This window comes from Mus musculus, chromosome 15 (assembly GCF_000001635.26).
Source record: "Mus musculus strain C57BL/6J chromosome 15, GRCm38.p6 C57BL/6J".
Taxonomy (NCBI): domain Eukaryota; kingdom Metazoa; phylum Chordata; class Mammalia; order Rodentia; family Muridae; genus Mus; species Mus musculus.
Genome location: NC_000081.6, coordinates 97,257,537 through 97,277,786, shown reverse-complemented (window position 1 = coordinate 97,277,786; position 20,250 = coordinate 97,257,537). Strand labels below are relative to the sequence as shown.

The 20,250-nt window shown below is 45.0% G+C and overlaps 1 protein-coding gene across 10 annotated transcripts in view; it reads right to left on the bottom strand.

Annotated features, from left to right (window-relative positions):
* Pced1b (PC-esterase domain containing 1B) overlaps positions 1-20,250 on the bottom strand; it is a 138,721-nt gene that overhangs the window by 107,907 nt on the left and 10,564 nt on the right. For all 10 annotated transcript variants that reach the window (XM_006520964.4, XM_006520963.4, XM_006520965.4 and 7 more), the window contains exon 2: positions 371-453. The gene's annotated coding sequence lies outside the window, so the exon portion shown is untranslated. The remainder of the gene's footprint in view (positions 1-370; positions 454-20,250) is intronic.

The window sequence follows — 20,250 nt, the reverse complement described above, 5'->3', positions numbered from 1 at the left end:
AAGTGTTGTTGGACCCCTAAAGGGATGTGAACCACTTTAGGAGATGGGGCCTAGAGGGCAAGAGCAGGTTCCCCAGGACAGGCCATTGAAGGTGTACTCACTCACTTCTGGCTGAAGTCTACTTGTTTCTGCTTCCTAGCCTACCACGACGTGAAGTCTGCTTCACGCTTGAGCTAACCCACCTCCCCTGCCAAGACGGACGGAGGCCTCTCTGAAACTACAATACAGATAAACCCTCAGCTCGAGTTGTTTTTGCTGGGTCTCTGAGAGTCAGAGCCAGGTGTAAAAGCAGCGTTACTGTGTGGTCTCTGTTTAGGCAAAGTATGTTAGCAGATGCGTTCTCACTGTAAGAAGCTAAACTGAAACTCACATGTTTGCTGGAGACCGGGTCTTCAGCACGATCCTGACTTCTTCTTGTAGGGTGTCCTCTGGGATCTGAGGGCCTCTCATTACCTGAAATATGAAAATGGCACACATTTAATTATTCATTTTCTATCACCCTTAATGAGGGGATTAACTGCAGAATGAAACAAAAGGAAATAGTCCGACCTTCAGACTGCCAGGAAGCGATAATTAACTAAAACCTCAAGTCCCTTTAAACGGACAAATGAAAGGGCTTTACTGATCATGATCTGCAGGAGTCATCGGGGTCACTAATTGGTGTCGCATAATGGAGCAACGGCCACGAGGCAATAAACACGTGCTAAGGGTACGAGCTCTTAATTATGCACACCTGATGTTTGCTGTGGAGGGGATATGATGTCGCTCGCACGGTGGACAGAGGGACAGGGGAGGGAGGCCGCTTGGCAGGGTGTGGGGTCAGTTAGATCTCCCGAGGCAGAAGAACTGCAGCGAGGTAGAGCTGTGCTAATCACAGCATCCACGCTAATGGCTTGGATTTCCCTGACGTGGCTTATTAGTCTGACCAAACATTACCATGGCAATGATTCATAGACACACTGCTGCCGCACCGCATGTAAACACAGCCTTCTAATACAGACCTTCGCTGTTACAATGGTCACAAATAGCTTCGAATTACTACTGTTGCACAATCCGGGACCTTATCACAGCTTCTGGCCAAGCAGATGGAGCCCTGTTCCAGGTGTTGCATTAGTACCGGCCTTCCCCAGAGCCCTTAATGAGCACATCCTAGTAGGCGTGCCTCAGATGACAGAGTGGCACCTTCTTCACCCTGTTCTCCCCTAGAATAACACATTTTTTCCCAAAGGCCATCAAGTCTTGAAAGTCTTCATACACCGATACAGTGAGACAACATACAAATGTGTGTATGTGTGTGTGTGTGTGTGTGTGTGTGTGTGTATACTCAAAATATAGCAGATCAAGCCACTATTAATAACTCAAAGAATTGTAGGGATCCAGTCAGTCCAATTCCTGTGCCAAAAGTCCTGAACATTTGCTCAGTACTTTCCTTTTTTTAAATCTGTTCTTGGTTTGCTTCAGTTCATTTCCTATTTAGACCCTTCACTGAGTATGTCAGACTTTAACTGTGACCTTACTAGGACATACCAGTGAATACAGGGATGGCAGGCCTTCAAAGCCTTGGGGTTTTTTTTTTAATTGTGCTTTCCAAACAAACATTTCCCAGTTCTCCATAGCAACCATAGCAACCATCATCTTCGCCGTATATGCAGAAATGGCCAGAGGAAAAGCAAGGGAGCTCTGCGTTATTTTAGGTCGGCAACGGTACGCTGTTATTAACTATTTCTTGAATATCTAATACTCCCAGGCCCAGCATTTCTATATGTAATTGGTAACCATCACTAACACTCCCAGACCCGGTATTTCTATATAATTGATAACCTTCCTACCAATCCCCACACAGCATGTGTTATTCTCATTTCACAAACCAAGGCTTGGCTCTTAATGAATTGGCCTCACACCCACAGTTCATGGCTATGGAGTTCAGGCAAGATTTCAACACCAATGCTCCTCAGCGTGAACCATGGGAAACTGCCAGGAGTCAATTATTTCTTACCCAAACTGACAATTTTATGGTTCGACCTAATAAACGTAATATGTTGACCTTAAAAGGAAACCGGCAATCCCCTGACATCAGAGTCTTTCTAAGCTTTCAGTGTGTGTGGATTGGAGAACTTTCTCATACAGTGTTGGGGTGGGGGTGGGGTGGAGGCAACGGTAATGGAACCTACCCCATCCCTGCATCAAAACAATGGCAAAAAGCAAGGTCAAAGGCCCTTTTGGATGCATCTCCTCTGGAGACCTCCACACGGAGTCATGCTCATTAGAGCTTTCCAGGCATTGAATTGATTTCAAGTATTCAAAGCTAATAATGCAAAATATTATTTTGATAGGTCACTGGGCTAGTCGTGTATAAGCAGGTGTGTGGTCAAAGGATGAATTGGAAAGACAGCTTTAACTGCAGGGAAACTACATGGGAATCAATACTAGGGTACTTTAGAAGAAAGAGACAAATCTTTTCTATGAGTTCTCCTTTTGGGAATAATGAGTAATAAACTCAAATTTCCATTCAACCCATAGCTTCCTCTATTGACATAGTCAGGATGGAGGAAGTCAAAGGAAGGGGATTCATGATGGCTGCACTGGATATACAATACCTTCTAAGCAATGGGCTGTTACATGCATAATGACTGGGATTTGTGTGTGTGTGTGTGTGTGTGTGTGTGTTGCCCATCTTTCATCAAATAAGTCACAGAGTCAGTCACCAAGAATTAAAGTGAGCTACGAAGCCCTGGAGGAGCCTTTTTCCTGAAAGGAAAGCTGAATCACAAGAGCTCCTCATAAGCGACAGCGCTCCACACACTGGCACCATCCCCGAGGCCAGCATCACTTCCTGCATCTACAGCCAGGGCCCATGCCTAGGTGCCAACCTCAGCCAATCACAGTCCAGCTCCCAGTAGTAATTTTCCTCTACCACCTATACGTATTTCCCTGGAAAAGAATACACATAAGCTATTGTGCCCCCAAATTAACATAATAAATAAAACCTCCTAGACAGCTATATTTAAGAGTCTCCTTATCTGAAACAAAATGGCCAAATAACTTTTAAAGCCAACGTTTACTTAAATACCAAGCAAAGAGGAAAGAGATTCATCGGTGCATCCCACAAGTGTTCTCTCCTACCCTCCCTTCTAAGCTTATCTCCCATTTGGAAAGCACTTGACTGACGCAGTGCTAGACTGGGCATGACTCAAGTTTGCAAATCAATACTTTCCATAGGATCCGAGCCATGACAAGGTTAATAGCCACTGCACTTTACTACTCGCAAACCAAATAACCTAAGTGAAGGTGTTTTAAATAGAAGACTGCCTGGTGTCCTTTCTAATATAATGATGGGTGTATGAAAGAAAAAATGAAAATAAGGACCATGATTGAAGGAAGAAAGATGGATGGATGATGGATAGAAGAGGATGGATGGGTAGATGGAAGGATGGATGGATGGAAGGAAGGATGGATGGAAGGATGAATGAATGGGTAGATATATGGAAGGGTAGATGGATGGATGGATGGATGGATGGATGGATGGATGAATGAATGGATAGATATATGGAAGGGTAGATGGACGGATGGACGGATGGATGGATGGATGGATGGATGGAAGAAAGAAAGGATGGATGGATGAATGGATAGATGGATGGATGGATGGATGGAAGGATAGATGGATGGATGGATGGATGGATGGATGTAAGGATAAATGGATGGATGGAAGGATGAATGAATGAGTAGATATATGGAAGGGTAGATGAATGAATGGAAGAAAGGAAAGAAGGAAGGAAGAAAGGAAGAAAGGAATGATGAATGGATGTATGTATGGAAGAAAGGATGGATAGATAGATGGATGGATGGATGTAAGGATGGATGTAAGGATAAATAGATAGACAGATGAAAAACAAAGGAAGGATGGATGGGTAGATGATGGAAGAAAGGAAAGGAGGATGGGTGGATGGGTGTATAGATAGAAGGATGGATGGATGGATGGATGGATGGATGGATGGAAGGATGGATGGATGATGGAAGAAAGGAAGGAAGGATGGATGGATGGATGGATGGATGACTCATCTGGTTCCCGACATCCACAGTGACTCATTCTGCAAAGCTGGAATGTTTAGAAAATAAATCCTACTATTGTACCAGAAAAGACAAGGACATAATATGGTAGAGAACAAGCCATGCCAAAAACCATCATTTTCTTCTCCTTCTGTGTGAGCTTCCAAGTGTTCAGAATATTTCTCTTGCTTCTAACGATACAGGAAATAGAAATAAAGGGGTACTAATAGTCTGCCAGAAGAAGCAGTTCTTTATCAACGGAAATGTTTCTAAACAGCGCTTTAAGCATTTTAAGATATGTTTATTTATATGTGTGTGCACAAGGGTCTGTGTCACAGCATGCATTATGGAAGTCAGGAAAATCTGCCAGGGTCAGTTTTCTTCTCCCACCTTGTATATTCAGGGATAGCACTAGAGTTCTCAGGCAAGTGACCTCACCCACTGAGCCATTCTTACCCTTAAAACAGTATGTTTGGAATAGTCCTTAATTTCTATTGATGTTCTCTTCATGAGTCTTTTAAATTGTATGCCACCCCCTGTTGCTCTTGGGTGGAATTTTTGCAAATGGACTGATCCCAGTAAATGTAACACCCTGCACATGACCGACCTTCAGGACCACTGTGTTAATATGCTTAAATCTGCACCAATGCTGATGTGCCTGGTGCTGCTGGTTTTTCACTGGAAAGCCTCTTTATGACTGGCTTAGGATGGATTATGGCCTGAGGTGCTCCAGTAGCCAGAAGGCAGGTAACGCTGGCTCAAACGGGCCTTTCTAATGGCTGACAATGGCTTCCTTAATCAACACTTTGTGCATGAGGTTGAGCCAATGCCAGGTTTTCCATTTCCCTCCCTCCCTCCCTCCCTCCCTCCCTCCCTCCCTCCCTCCCTCCCTCCCTCCCTCCCTCTCTCTCTCCCTCCCTCCCTCTTGTCCAAGGAAAAACTAATAATGATTTCCTGTCTCCCTGATGCACCTTAAGCAGGTTCTAACAGGACTCAATGTTCAAGGGCAGATGACAGTCCAGAAAGTGTGGCAAAGGTGACAGGCATGTTCCTGAACATCAGGCTCAGAGGTGCACACAAGCAGTCAGATTACACTTTTTGGATGGCAGGCATCCACCTCGTAGTTGTCATATTAAGGTGCAAAGTCCATGACAGACACTGGTCCTCATTGGTGTTTCCATGGCATTCCCAGAGGAGTCTGTATGGCATGCAGTGTGGAGAGTGGAGAACGGGTGGGTTCAAACGGGATGGGAATCAGCCTTTTCTGGCAGGATATGGGGCTGGCTGCTCAAACAGTAAACAAGAACACGTGGCTGTCAGTGTTGTGTGTGGCCTTCCCACACTCTGCTCCTCTGTAAGGCTCCTGGGAGGCCAGAGAACAGCCTGTGAGAGCAGATCTCTTTCCTGTCAGGAGACAGTGCTGGGCCAACAGCCCTGGGTGGCCAGGAGAAGGGACTGTCCCTTAACCAGAGGCTGCTGGTTGCTAGGAATCAAATCTAGTTCTAAGTAACTGAAGTTGAAGCAATGAATTTACTGTGATGATAAAGTCAATGAGTTCGCAGCGTCCCACAGAGAAGAAGCAAAGTCCAGCCCAGCTCTGTGGCCACCTGAGATGGGAGACAAAGGTCCCTCACACCCAAACTGCATTCTGATTCAGTTGCTGTCTTTGGTTCTTGACCAGATAAGTTTTGTTCTTTAAAAACACGCCAGATTTCTTCTCTCCATAAACTTTGACTTCCTCTAGTTATAAGGGAGAAATGCTATGACTCTGGCTTGCTCGGATGCTAACCTTAGCAACTCCCTGAGCACGGGGCCATCGAGGCATCCACAGCCTGGCCTTGCCTTTATATCCTGCCTCAAAATCCTGAGAGACTCTGAGGGTGAATGTCCACAGGTCTAACCCCAGTGTGAAAAGGTGGGTCAGGACTGCTGAGTCTGTACTTTCTGAGACTATGAAAGGCAGGAATTCTCAAAGAAGGAAGCAGAGAAGGTCACACAGATGTGCCAGTACACATGAACTACTATCCCAGATCATGTACCCCTTTCCTTACCATGTGGCATGGGACTGGGTCAGGAGAGAGCTACACTATGTTTTCCATGGTACATAATGTAGAATGATATTTTGGAATATGCATGGATATTTGTATTTGGTGTATGTTTCTCCACATTTCTACTATAAATGTCGCACACACACACACACACACACACACACACACACACACAGAGAGTTGCTGCTGCTGTCATAGGGACAGCAGCCACCTCTACAGATGTGACTAAGAGCAGCTAATGGGCATAAGGAGGAGGCAGAGACCTGGACTCAGACTGCCTGCATCCACTCGTGAACTAATCCACTGAGAGTCCTTTGTCACCACCTACATCACAACCTGAGCAAGCCCAGCCCTGTGCCCACTCCCCAAAGCCTTCTCTACCAATCACTGTCTGGTGTGCAGTTCTTGAGCTTTCCACAGAACCGCATTTTAAATACTTAGAACCTGCCCAAATATTCCCAAAATCTAGCCTTCCTAGAAATGTCTACAAGCAGAGCCTTAATACATTTAAATAAACAATGATAACTCCTGGCTCCGGATACGGAGTTCAGTTCAGCACCTAGAAACAGAAACCAAGCAGGAGGGCTAAAATCAACACCATAATCCAAGCCTCGCCTTCTCTTCTCCATCCTGGGTGGCTTTCGGGCCAGCTTGCAGGAAGCTCCTCGCTGTTTGCCTACAGCAGATGTTTACCCGCTTGGTTGTTTAAAAATCTAGTGATTTAAAATCGGACAGGAAAGAAAAGAAATCAGCTATGCAGGAGATTGTAATTAAGCTGTGTGCTTTGAAGGATGTCTTTTCCATACGTATATTCATCTCGAGAGACGTGCAAGTTATGTGAGGCGGTTTTAGTGGACACAGGTAGGCCACTGAACCAGGCAGCACAGGACTTGAGTTCAAGGTTTGACTCTGACCACCAAGGGTGTGCAAAGGTGAGTCAGCTCCTTGATCCCATGATCCTCCAGTGCTCTGTGCTCTTTCCCTATCTATCACGTTAAGGGAGATAATCAAGGGAATGAATTTGAACATTCTTCAGAAACTGTAAAATACCACTCTCCTGGTTGGATTTTTTTCCCCCTCTGTGTCCACTTGATACTAACTAGGAAAATTCAACTGAGAAAATACCATCAGAATACCCTGTGGGCAAGCCCGTGAACCATTTTCTTGATTCTTGAATGATAATTGATATAGGAAGGCCCAGCTTACTATGAGCAGCAGCACCCTGGGACAGGCGGTCTTTGGAGGCATAAGACACCAGGTTGAGCAAGCCATGGGGAGCAAGCCAGAAAGCAGCACCTGTCCCTGGCCTCGACTTCAGCTCCTGTCTCCAGATGCCTGCCCTGTTTGTACTCCTGGCTTGGCTTCCCTCCATGATGGCCCGTGATGGGGAAGTGTAAGTCAAATAAACCCTTTCCTCGCCATGTCAAGGTGCCTTTGTCATAGCGACAGGAAGGTAACTAAGGCAAGTACCTAGCGAGTGTTTGAGCGAGCAAATTCAGTACTTTACAAAGGAACGAATACGGTTGCCTGTCCTTACTGCTAAAACTATTTCGCACCAATGTACACATTTATTTTTTTAGTAGTATTTAACTAAATTTCATCTCAAATAAACTTTTTAAGTTCTGGGTATATGGGAGTGCATCCGTGCTCAGGTGGCCTTGGAGGCCAGAGGGAACCCCCTGGGGCTGGAGTTCCAGGTAGTTGTGGGTGGGAACAGAGTTTGGGTCTGGCGCAAGTGCAGTCTGTGCTTTTAAGAGAGGAGCCTTCTCTCCTTCACAGCTCCATTACACAATAGGTAGACTCCAAGTTTATTTTCTAAAATATGCAGAGGACGAACAAAAATAGTCATTAAGAAGCAGAGATCATCCAAAACAGACGACTAATCAGTAAAACTAGAAATGGTAACAATACCCATTTGAAAAGAGTCTGCTTTTTTTTCTTTCTTTTTTAATTTTGGGGATTAAATCTAGGGCCTCATGCATGCTAGGCAAGTGGTCTCATCCTGGATTATAACAACAGCCCCCAAAGTCTGATTTAAAATACTCATCGTTCTTAAAGCAAGAACAGATTTCGCAATTCAGCCTGACCCACAGACTAAGCCCACAGTGTGTCAGGGGTAGGGCAAAGAGCTTCAGAGGTTGACAAGACACAGAAGACTGGCTCTCTGTCCAATGATTGAAGAGAGAGCAAGATAGAGGGTAAGCCAAGTAAATACAGGTGAATTAAGTTCTCTGAATATATATATATTAATAAAGATATAGACTAATTAATATAGATAAAATTCTTTAGTTATAAAGATAAAACGTAACAGCTTTAAAGATAAGTAGATTGTTGAAACGAATTAGCCCAATTAACTTAATAAGGTCTGTCTATATTTCCAAGTCATGTTTAACGAGTGCACAATACAGGATACAGTCTCTCATCAATAGTGAGGCAGTCCTAGGACTCTACTAGCACTGAGCTATGAAGCCACACAGAAACGGGTTTTCAGAGGGCTGGAGTGAGAACACAGGTCATGTGCTGAGACCCCAGGGACGCCGCTACACTGACTCTCTCGGCTTCTGTTGCCCAGCATGAGATATGGTCTTGCTAAAATAACAGCCCGTACCAAAGGAGACCTGCTTCTGTGAGCATCCTCTCTCAGTGAGGTTAAACACAGGCAGCACACACTCAACCCTGACCAGGGATGTGATGGTCAAGCGTAAGGCTGTGGGACACACACAACAGGGAACTAAGCTCTAAGGAGCTGGAGAGTTGGCTCAGCAGATAAGAGCACTGGTGGCTCCTACAGAGAACATGGGTTCGATTCCCAGCACCCACATCAGCTGCTTCATAGCCACCTGCACTTCCAGGAGATCCAACTCCTTCTGGCCTCCTCAAGCACATACACACAGGTGCACATACACACAAGGTGCACATACACACAAGGTGCACATACACACAAGGTGCACATACACACAAGGTGCACATACACACAAGGTGCACATACACACAGTTGCACATGCACACAGGTGCACATACACACAGGTGCACATGCACACAGGTGCACATACACACAAGGTGCACATACACACAGGTGCACATACACACAAGGTGCACATACACACAAGGTGCACATACACACAAGGTGCACATACACACAGTTGCACATGCACACAGGTGCACATACACACAGCAAGCAAAGCCAGATTCACATAAAGAAGATAAACTTAGAAAATTTTAAAATGGCCTCTCTTCAAGGAAAGAAGGAGAGAGGGAGGGAGGGAGGGAGGGAGGGAGGGAGGGAGGGAAGCAGGGTAGGTAGAAAACTATTGTGGGGTGATGGAGATGGCTTATCAGGTAAAGCACTTCAGTCTGATCCCTGAACCTCACAGAAAGATGAAGAATGACTCCACACTCTCCTCTGGCTTCCATGTGACTGCCAAGGTACACGCATGACTACACAGACACACACACTCGCGCGCGCACACACACACACACCACATACCACACACACACACACACACACACACACACACACACACACACACACATTCATACACACACACACACACACACACACACACACACACACACCATACACCACACATACACCACACACACACACATACCATACACCACACACACACAACATACCACACACACACATACACACACACACATACCACATACACCACACATAACACACACACCACATACACACACACACAACACCACACCATACACACCACACACATACCACACACCCACCCCCCTCACAAAATAAGTTAAATTTAAAAAAAAGAAAACCAAACAACCCAAGTTTCTTAGCTATCTAGCTCACATGAGCTAAAACTATCTAGCTCACATGAGCTAAAACTATCTAGCTCACATGAGCAAAAAATTAGTTTCCAGAAGAGGAAGGTAAAATACTTGTGATAAGTATGATAAAGAATATAAACAATTAACAAAAGGGGGGCTTTCTCTAGAGATATTGTTTTGAAAAAAATTAAATGGTCATCCAAGGGCTCTAAGCATCTCGAAAATTATCTGAAATGAAGACACGGATCAGTTATTCAGCAGACTGGACACAAGCTGTGTGTGTCTGAGGGTTGGGATTCCATCAACAGAAAGCATTAGAGACAGCAGCCAGAGACAAGCCACGTGGAACATTTCACATTCACGTGTGACTGGAGTTCCAAACACCAGAGATAATAAACAAGGCAAGGGCATCGACGTGTAGATTCCAAAAATAAGATAAACACTTGGAAAAATGCAAGCAACTACATCATAGTCAAAACAATGCAAACCAGAAAATTTGCAAAAGTCCTGAAGTTAGCCAAAAGAATAAAAAAAGAGACATTATCTTCAAAGAAGCAACATTAAGATTTACAGTTCTGAACAGACATAATGGATTCCAGAAGACAACGCTGTCAACTTTAATGTCTCAAAGAAAGTAGATGCTAGCCTAGACTGTATCTCAAGAAGCCATCTTTCATAAACGAATGGGGAATAAGAAGATTTTTTTGGAGAATCTAAAAGATGTTCTTCAAAGCAGAAGAAAAATAAATAACCTCAGGGTGGGGGCACTTGCAAGAAGGACTAGAAAAGCATTGGAAAACACACAGATAAATAGATATTTATACCTGTTGTCCAAACAAAATGGTAACTGTAATGTGCTTGGAAGTATAGAATATTGTAGAAGCAAGAGGCACTCCGAGAACCCAGTCCTCACAGGGATAAATGGCTTGAAAGGTCTTGCTTTAGATCAGGAGTGCAAATGAATTGTATAAGTCTGTGTAACGGTCTGAATGTTTATGCTTTCCCCAAATCCAGCTGCGGGAACCCTGACCCCTGGCGTGACCGTAAAAAGGGCTGGGATCCTTGATAGGTGGTGGAGTGACAGTATTAACTGTCAACGTGAGAAAACCTAGACTCCTCTGGAAAGAGAGGCTCGAGGAGGAAGTGGCTGGATTAGGTTGGCCCGTGGGCATGCCTGTGAGAATTTTCTTAGTTGAGGTGAAAGATCACTCAAATATAGCATTTCATGGGCTGGGCCTTGGGTTGAATGAAGAGTGTGAGTGGGCTGAGCGCAGGCAAGCATGCATGCATCCTTTCCCTATGCGACTGCAGATGTGAAGAGCTGCTTCCAGTCCCTGCCATCTGTGACTGCCCCGCTAGAGACAATGACCTGGAGCTCTGCGCTAAAATAAACTCTTTCTACACGAAGTTGATTTCGTCAGGATATTTTATCACAGTGCCAAGAAACAAAACCAGGACATTAGATTATAAGGCTAGACAGTCTCAACTGGCCAGATCCTGTTCCCTGCTCCCGGACCTCTCAGGGACTAGACCACCAACCAAAGAGGATACATGGAGGGACCCATGATTCCGGCCAGGTATGTTAGCCTTGTTGGACATCAGTGGGAGGAGCGGCCCTTGATCCTGTCCAGGTTCGATGCCCGGTGTAGGGGAATGCCAGGGCCGGAAGATGGGTGGGTGTGGGTATGGGTGTGGGGTGAGTGGGGGGGCTGTGAGGGGCTGTGGGGGGCTGTGGGTGTGGGTAGGTGGGGGTGGGGGTGGGGGGTGGGAGCACCCTCACAGAGGCAGGGGGAGGAGGGATGGGACAGGGGGTTTCTAGAGGGGAGATCTGGAAAGGGGATAACATTTGAAATGTAAATAAAAAGAATCCAATAAAACAAACAAACAAACCAGAGAAGTATCTTTTGCTGAATAAAGAAACAGCCAGAAGGTACCACAGTGAGGACAGGGCTGTGACCAGGGTCTCTCCAGCCTCCTAACTGTGAGAAAAAATTCTGTGTAAAGCTATGCAGTGTAGGGTATGTTGTTACAGCATCCTGAACAGGCTTAGACATTCTGTGACAAGTCAAGGCTGTCCTCTACGGTTTCTAGAATAATTACTTCAGAATAATAAAGTCGTATATGACCTGCAAGTCACTAGCCTGCAAACAGTAAATAATATTTTCAGTATTCCAAAAGAGGCATGAAAGATGACAAAAGAAACCGAAAATGATAACAGAAAAGCTAATGAAAAAAGAGGACGGCTACAGACCCAAAACATCAGCTCTTGTGCCGAACATAATAGAACCAATTTGAAATAAAAGGCGAAGACTGTCACTCGGTTTTTAAAAATTCCAATTATGTTTGATAAATATAATCAATGTTTTATGTAAAAGGAAAGAGAAACATGCTCCCCCAAAGCTCGTCCAAAGGGAAATAAGAAAGAGGGACCTACAATGCTAGCAGAGTGAAGCATAAGCAGGATGTTGCACACCTCAGCATCTACACAACTCGTAGCCTAGAGGAGAGAATCTTTAAAATGTCTAAACCAGCAGCCCCTTTGAGAAGAATAAACACATCTTCAGTAACTGGCAGACAAAGGCGAGAAGGAAAACCCAGCAAGGACACAGAAGACAGGAACGGCACAATGAACACCTGATGTCAGTCCCATAGACGTAAAACTGGCTTCCAGTAACCAGTTCACATTCACTTCACGCACATATCAACACATTAAGGGGCATATCTTATAACAAACTCTCCACAATTTCAAAGTATTAACATAAATCTGAGAGCATCTTCTTATAACCTGGGTCCCACGGAGACTAGAGGCGCCTCACTCCTCCACCCAGCTGTATGACATAAACCCCCGCCTCCTGGTCAGCTGTGTGCGACAACCCTGGCTCCCTGCCGCACTGTATGTAAGAAGCGCATGCATTTCCAGGGTGCCGAGGGTTCTACACCACAGAGACCATCCTACCTGACCCCCAGATTTTTTTCTGTGTCCATCTGTCGGTCTCTTCTTCATTTCCTCTCACAGCCCCTAGTGAGGCCAAGTACATAGAAGCCCTGTGAAGGGCTCAACAGCCCCCTATTTTAACATGTAGAATGTATTTGCATTTGTCTGTGGGGTAGTTATGTTAGGCAGAATTATTATTGCTTTCATTTGGAAATTAAACATATTACTAAGAAGATGGTGGACTTGGGATGTCTAACCTTCGCTGTCTTTTTTTTTAAAGAAATTATTTATTTATTATATGTAAGTACACTGTTAGCTGTCTTCAGACACACCAAAAGAGGGCATTGGATTCCATTACAGATGGTTGTGAGCCACCATGTGGTTGCCGGGATTTGAACTCAGGACCTCTGCAAGAGCAGTCAGTGCTCTTAACTGCTGAGCCATCTCTCCAGCCCCAACCTTTGCAGTCAATTTGACTACATCTAGAATGGACTAGCTATGAGGGATTTTCTTGATTGGATCATTTGAAGTGGGAGAACCCACCCTAACTCTGGGTCCCACACCTTCTAGTAACAGCTTACATACGGGACATGGAAGAAGGGAGCCTCTGCCTTCTGCCCGCTTGCCCTCACTCATGCTGGGGAACTCATGTTTCCTGCTGCTGCACAGCCTTTGCTGGTATGAAAAGAACCTGCCTCCTCAAGATGTGCACTGAAGACCAGCAGCCCTCTAGGAACCCCTGGGACTCCCACACCAGACTGGACTGCTGAGACACCTACACAGAACAATTACTAGACCCTTGGCAGCTTTGTCGGTAGACATCCATTGTTGGACTAGGCCAGGCCACAGCATGTAGGCTGCTGCAATAGGCCTCTCTAGAGAAGCTCATAGAGACCGAAGTGACAACCAGAGAGTATGCACTGGATGGGCCTAGGCCTGCTGTATGTACGCAACAGTTCTTCATCTTGGTCTTCATGTGGGACTCCTAAAATGGGAGCAGGGACTATGGCTGGCTGTACTGCCTGCCTCTGGATCCCTTTCCCCTAACTGGGCTGCCTTGTCTGTCACCAGTAAAAGATACACACACACATACACACACACACACATACACACACACACACACACACACACACACACACACACACATACACACACACACCTCTCCATCCCTGACTAATGCAGGTAAAGAGCAATGAAAGAGAAAGTCTCACTGTGGATCATACAAATGCAAAAAGGATGATGAGAGGAAAAAAATAACTTTATGTAGAGGAATTCGATAAAATGGCCAATCCAAAACTAAAGCTTTACCAAAGCTGACAGAGTACACAGAAACTGAATATCTCAGTAATGCATTATAAATGAGTCCTAGGCTCAGTGAGAAGGCTCCGTGGGTGAAGGCACCTGCCACCAAACCACCAAACCAAACCATGCGCTGGGACTCCCACGCTGGGAGGAGAGAACTGACTCTTTCAGGTTGTCCATAGACTCTACCTATGTGCTGTGCACACACACACGTACTATTAATAATGATAATAATAACAGATGTAAAAAATTAAATGTAGCTTATCATTGAAGAAAAGTTCTCCCTAAAGAAAATCCAGACCAAGATAGCTTCCCAGTGAGTTCTTCCAAACATTCTGAAAAGAATCAATACCTGACTTCTAGAGTCCTTCAAGAAAATTAGAGCCTCTTAGACATTTCCAAAGTATTAAAATCATACAATGTGATTTTAAAACTGGGATAAGCATTATGAGAAAAAAATTTCACTTGTCTCCACTTTCAGAAACATTTTAAAAATGTTCAACAAAGTATTAGGAAACCAACTTGAGTTTAGTTTAGCCGACGTATGTAAGGAGGTCTACCGTTCAAAACCAGTTCACCCAAAGAACACACAGGAGGAAAGCCTTGCAGACATCTCAAAGCTGAGTAGCACATGAGAAACTTAGGCTCCTAGTTTATTAGAAACTAGAAAAGTATATGATATTGCTGAGAAAATATTCTTGAGTCAAATAGATAGACACACTCCCGTTGCTATGTGAGAAGTGTATTGTTACAGTTCCAAATGAACGCACACAGCGCCCTGGTCAGATGCCTGCTGGCTTATTTGTTCTCAGAAATTGATAAAACTTTCTAAAATCAGCATGTAACTATGAAGGGCTAGAAGAAGCAAGGTGTTCTAGGACTGTCACAGGGGTTCACAGTACTCGCGGCAAGGCTATTGTTCCAAAGCTACTGATAATCAAACAAGAGTCCGTGGGTCCTGGAACTGTGTGTGTCCCATGGAGGAGGGAGTAATCCAAATGTAGCCAGGCATATCTACCATCCCGTGACCTACAAGAATGTGACCCTGTTAACTCAGTAGGAAAGGTGAATGGAGAAAAAAAACACTTGTCACTACGCACAAAAGCCAACTCCTGGTGGCTTTCAGAAATGAACGGGGAGGTGAAATAGCGGAGCCTTCGGAAGTAACCCTGGAGCCTTCAGAGGCAAACCTGCGTGTTGAGGTTTTGCCTTTTACTGTCCATTCTAACGCTAAGTGTGGGCCCCTGAGACGTGGAGTCTGCAAGTAGCCCCTGTGACCTGGCCCCCAAGTTAATTCTGATTGGTGAATAAAGATGCCAACAGCCAATAACAGGGCAGAAGACAAGGGTTTTAGGTTTCATAGCCTTGAGACGAGAGGTGGACCACCAAGAGAAGAGGAGGAAGGAGAAGCTGCCATGTGTTAAGGGTCAAGAGAGCGTGGCCCCAGGGCTGTCCAATTGGAGTTAAGGGTAGCCCAGATGAAATATAGTAAATAGTAATAATTCGGGGTTATTGATAGGAAAGTAGATTCTAACAGCACGGAGGGTAGGCAGCTGCCCAGCCATTGTGCTGTTTAAGGCTTATTGTATATAAAGACTGTGAGTGTGTCTTACATCTGGGAACTCAATAACCAGGCAGGGTAGAAACCCTGGGCCAGGATTTTAAATGTTTTCTATGACATAGAGGCAAACCTGGGGTCTTCAGAGGCAAAGCCCTCAGGGAGCTGGTGCAAACTGCCCCTAAGTACAAAGCAGGAAAACCAACTAACCACCAAAGAAACAATGGAACAACGTCAACTCTATTAAAGCTAAGAACTTCTCTTCCCCAAAAGTGAGCGAGGCCACGAGAGTCGTTAATCTGTTGTGCGAGCATATCAGAGCCAAAGAATGGTAAGTGATACTCAGGGTTGACAGAGATTGTCAAGAACGTGGGTTCCCACATATTCCCTGGTGCGGGGGATAAACTGGCAGAACCACTGAGGGAAGCTGGTAGTTGTGTGACTAGTCCTGACCATGACTGTAACCTCTCACCCTGCAAATCCATCCTAGGTATGTACTCAAAGGGAGCTATGGGATTAGGTATGTCTGTAGTCCTATTACTTCAGGGTCACCCTCTGCTACAAAGTGACTTTAAGTACAGCCTGCACTATATGAGATTCTGCCATAAACAAACAAACATACCATCAAAAAAATATGTGCATGCTTAGCAAAGTCATGTGTCATGATACACACAGGAACCAGCTGAAAGCTGGCTTGGGATCCGGTTCTGTTGGCAAAATGCTTGCCATGTGAGCATGGAGAGGCAAGTCCACCCTCAGCGCCTATGAGAGAGCTGGACACTATGGTGTGTGTTGATCATCCCAGCCCTGGGGAGGTGGAGCAGGGAATATCCCTGGGGCTTGCTGGCAGACTGGCTAGTTAACCAGTGAGCTCCAGGCTCAGCAAGCAATTCTGTTCCCAAAATTCAAGTGGAGAGAAACTGAGAAAGACATTGATTACCTTCTGGGCTGCATATACATGTATATACACAAAAATACAGGTATACACACATACACATACACACAAACATATATATATATATACATATATATACACACAAATGCACACAAGTACACATATACACACAAAGGCATGCATACACAAATACACATACACACAAAAACACACACATACACATAAACACATACATATACACACATACATGCAAAAACACACACACAAAAACATACACACAAAACCACACTTATACATGCAGGTATACACAAAACACACTTATATGTGCATATACACACAAAAACATACTTAAATACACACACACAGAAGCTACACAAATGCCCCATTAGTGAAACGGTTAAGGAAATTGTGATATTGCCACACAATGGAATATCATACAGGTCTACAGCTAACCACAAAGCCAAAACTACAGATGAAACTCTCCAATAAATTTAGCACCAAAGCAGGCAGAAAGTGTCAGACTCCACTACCATAAAACTATCTGCACTGTTACAAGTCAGGAGGCTCTGACACTGGAGGTTGGTGGCCACAAAGAAAACCCAGTGGACATCTGAGCTGGTGGAAGCCCTGCGTATGGGCTGCCTTTGAAGGGGTGTGGCTCTCCTGCTCACCCTGCTCTGTGAGTCTGGTCTAACGCCTGTCTCTTCCCCCTCAAGCTAACTGGACATTTTATCGAGGCTTTGTGAAATGCCTGCTTCTGCTGACTTAACTTCTGAGCCTTTGTCTCTTGAGGTAGCTCCTCGGCGTCCTGAGTTTCTCTGACACAAAGTCTCTGTTCTTTACCCATGTGCCTCCTCCTCCTCACCACGAGGCTACCTTCTTTACAGCGAGGCTCTTTCTCCTCTGCTAATGTACTGACCAGGAAAAACGAGGAAAGATCAGTCTAAAGAGCCACGGGGATGTTTTTCAGTAGGGCAGAGACAGAGGCCATTGTCTTGCTTGCGTAATAGGGTTCACTGGGGCTGAGGGTGTAGCTCTGTTGGTACCCTGCCTAGCAGGCATTAAACCAGCCCTGGGTAAGAGGGAGTGGTGGCTTACTCCTGTAACTTCAGCATTGAGAAGCATAAACAGGAGGCTCGGAAGTTCAACAGCATCTTTGCTTACATACTGAGTTCAAGGCTTGGGATACACAAGACCCTGCTTCAACCAACCAACCAACCAACCAACCATGAACACCACCACCACCACCACCACCACCACCACCACCACCACCACCACCTACTACTACTAAACCTAGTTTACTGAAAACTAGGAGTTAATATGTGCTTGTACTCCCGAACACATGAGGAGAGATGAAGTAGGAGCACTAAAACCAGACTGTGACTCAATAAACCCAAAAGATTTCAACCATTACATGTGGTATCTCTCTTATGTCATTAAGATTATAATAGCGAGACACCGAGAGGCCAAACCTACTCTATCTTGGAACTGGCCTCCTTCTTAAAAGGAAAACAAAACAAAACAAAAGCCTGAGAACTTGGCCCAAACACAGCTAAACCCAAGCTGCCCTCACATAGGCTTGTCCTTGGCCAGCGTTTCTCCCTAGCTACTTCCTAGCAACGGATAGTCAAAGATTATTAGTCTGATTGTTTCAGAGGTACTTTCAGACCGTTCGTGATTCGTGACTGTATTCGGTCTTGCTTCAGAGCACCCACCTGTTGGCTTACAATAGTCATTTATAGTTAGATACTTGCCAGGCTGGGCCCCCTCTCACTTTCATTTTCTATAAAACCTTGTCCTAATGAGAGTTTAGGGCTGCCTCACCAAAAAACCCCTCCTGCGGGTCGGCAGCAAGCCCAAACTCAAGTTTGTAATAAAGAGACCCTAATGTGATTACATCAGAAATGGCTCCCTGGCGGTTCTTTGGGGTTCACAAACACTTCCTGGCACAACAATATTGCTAGATATTAAATATACTGAACACTTCTATTTCACACTCAACAAACACAGTCACGTCTGTGACTTTGGTTTCTCGAGGCTTTCTTTCATGTATGCAGTACAGCTAGATGGAAACTGAGCTCTGATCCAGTGAACTCTTGCTATAACTGAATAGGTAGATGTTCACCTGGTTCTGGTTTACATCGCTCTCTGTGGATTAAAGACTCCGAAAATATGACACTTCTAGTTTCGTAGGGAGGAGCCATGTTGATGCTCCTGATCTGGCCCCTCCTGGACCACACCGCAAAACTGGCGAATATATTGACCACACACCGATTCAACAGCCAAGAAGCTGAGGCTCAGCCTGTCTGCTTTCTGCTCGGGGGCAGCCAAGAAAGCCCACGCCTTCTCCTACTGCGACTGTCCACCACAGTGTAGGAGGCACAAGTGGCAGCATCAAAACTCTTCTCCAAAGTGATTTCTTGTTTGTTTGTTTGTTTGTTTGCTTTACTTTGATTTTTTTATAGTGCCCTTTGGGTATTTTCCATTGAACACCAGCTGACCCCTCTTTACTCCTAACTAAAGGCCTCTACCAAAGAATTCACACTCGCCAGTCCCCCGGGGGCTCCGAGAAGCCCAGGTGAGCACACCAGCTGACTCCTGTCATCTACAGCATCAGCAGAGGGAGCAAGGTGGGCTGAACAACGAGGACCTGCTGTACTCTGGCAGAGCAGGGCTCGAGGGAGGCACATAATTGGCATAAACAAACTGCGGTGAGCCGCCACTCCAGCTCCATTTATTTTGTACATAAACCTTGCCATTAGGTTCAACAAACATTTATTAAACATCTGTGCTATATCAAACCTCAGCTAAGGCCAAGGGCACTAAGACAAATAAGACCCTTTTACAGTTTTATAGATCTCCGAGCCCTATTCACCTGCCTCAACCTTACAAAACCAAACTGCCTCTCCGTTACTGCAGCGTCACACCAGAAGGTTGGAAACTGGAAGGCCAACTTCCTACTAAAGATCACATAGGCAAGAAACAGCATTTGGGACCCCAATCCAGGGATTTGACTCTTTATTCAATGGCCCATTTTTAACATACCACCTATTTCTAGACTCTGCCATTTGGCATTTAATTACAGGACGTTTTCAGACCCACTGTGCATGCCAAGAGAGATTATCTTCCTTTGCTTATAAATCTTTGTGGTTAACGTCATGGAGAAGAGGAATCTTATAGTTGTTCAATCCCTTCTGTTGTCAATCGATTCTGAGGCAGTGTCTTATGAAGCCCAGGCGAATCCTAAACTTGTTACATACCTGAGGCTAGTCTCGAACCACTGGCCCTCTCTCTTGGGTCCACCTCCCAAGAGTCAGATTACAAGCATGGGTCACTGTGCCCTACGTGGTCACTTAGTTCTGAAACCATTGTTCACCTCTGGTTACTTACTAGTTTACCCCAATTTATGCCTTAACTTAGACACACTTCACTTGGTTGAATCAGGTATTTTGCCAACAAAAATGAGTAAGAGCTGGAGTTCTACACCTTTCTGGGGCGAGCATTTCGGCAATTGGTCACCCCCAGGTTGGAGTCGCATTCTCTGTACTGATATTTATTTCCAATCACAATACAGATTCCTAGAAGAGAGCAACCACATTATAGTTCTGGGAGTGTGGCCAGGACTAACAATATTTGCTGAATGGAATTTAAATCATGGCTAGTC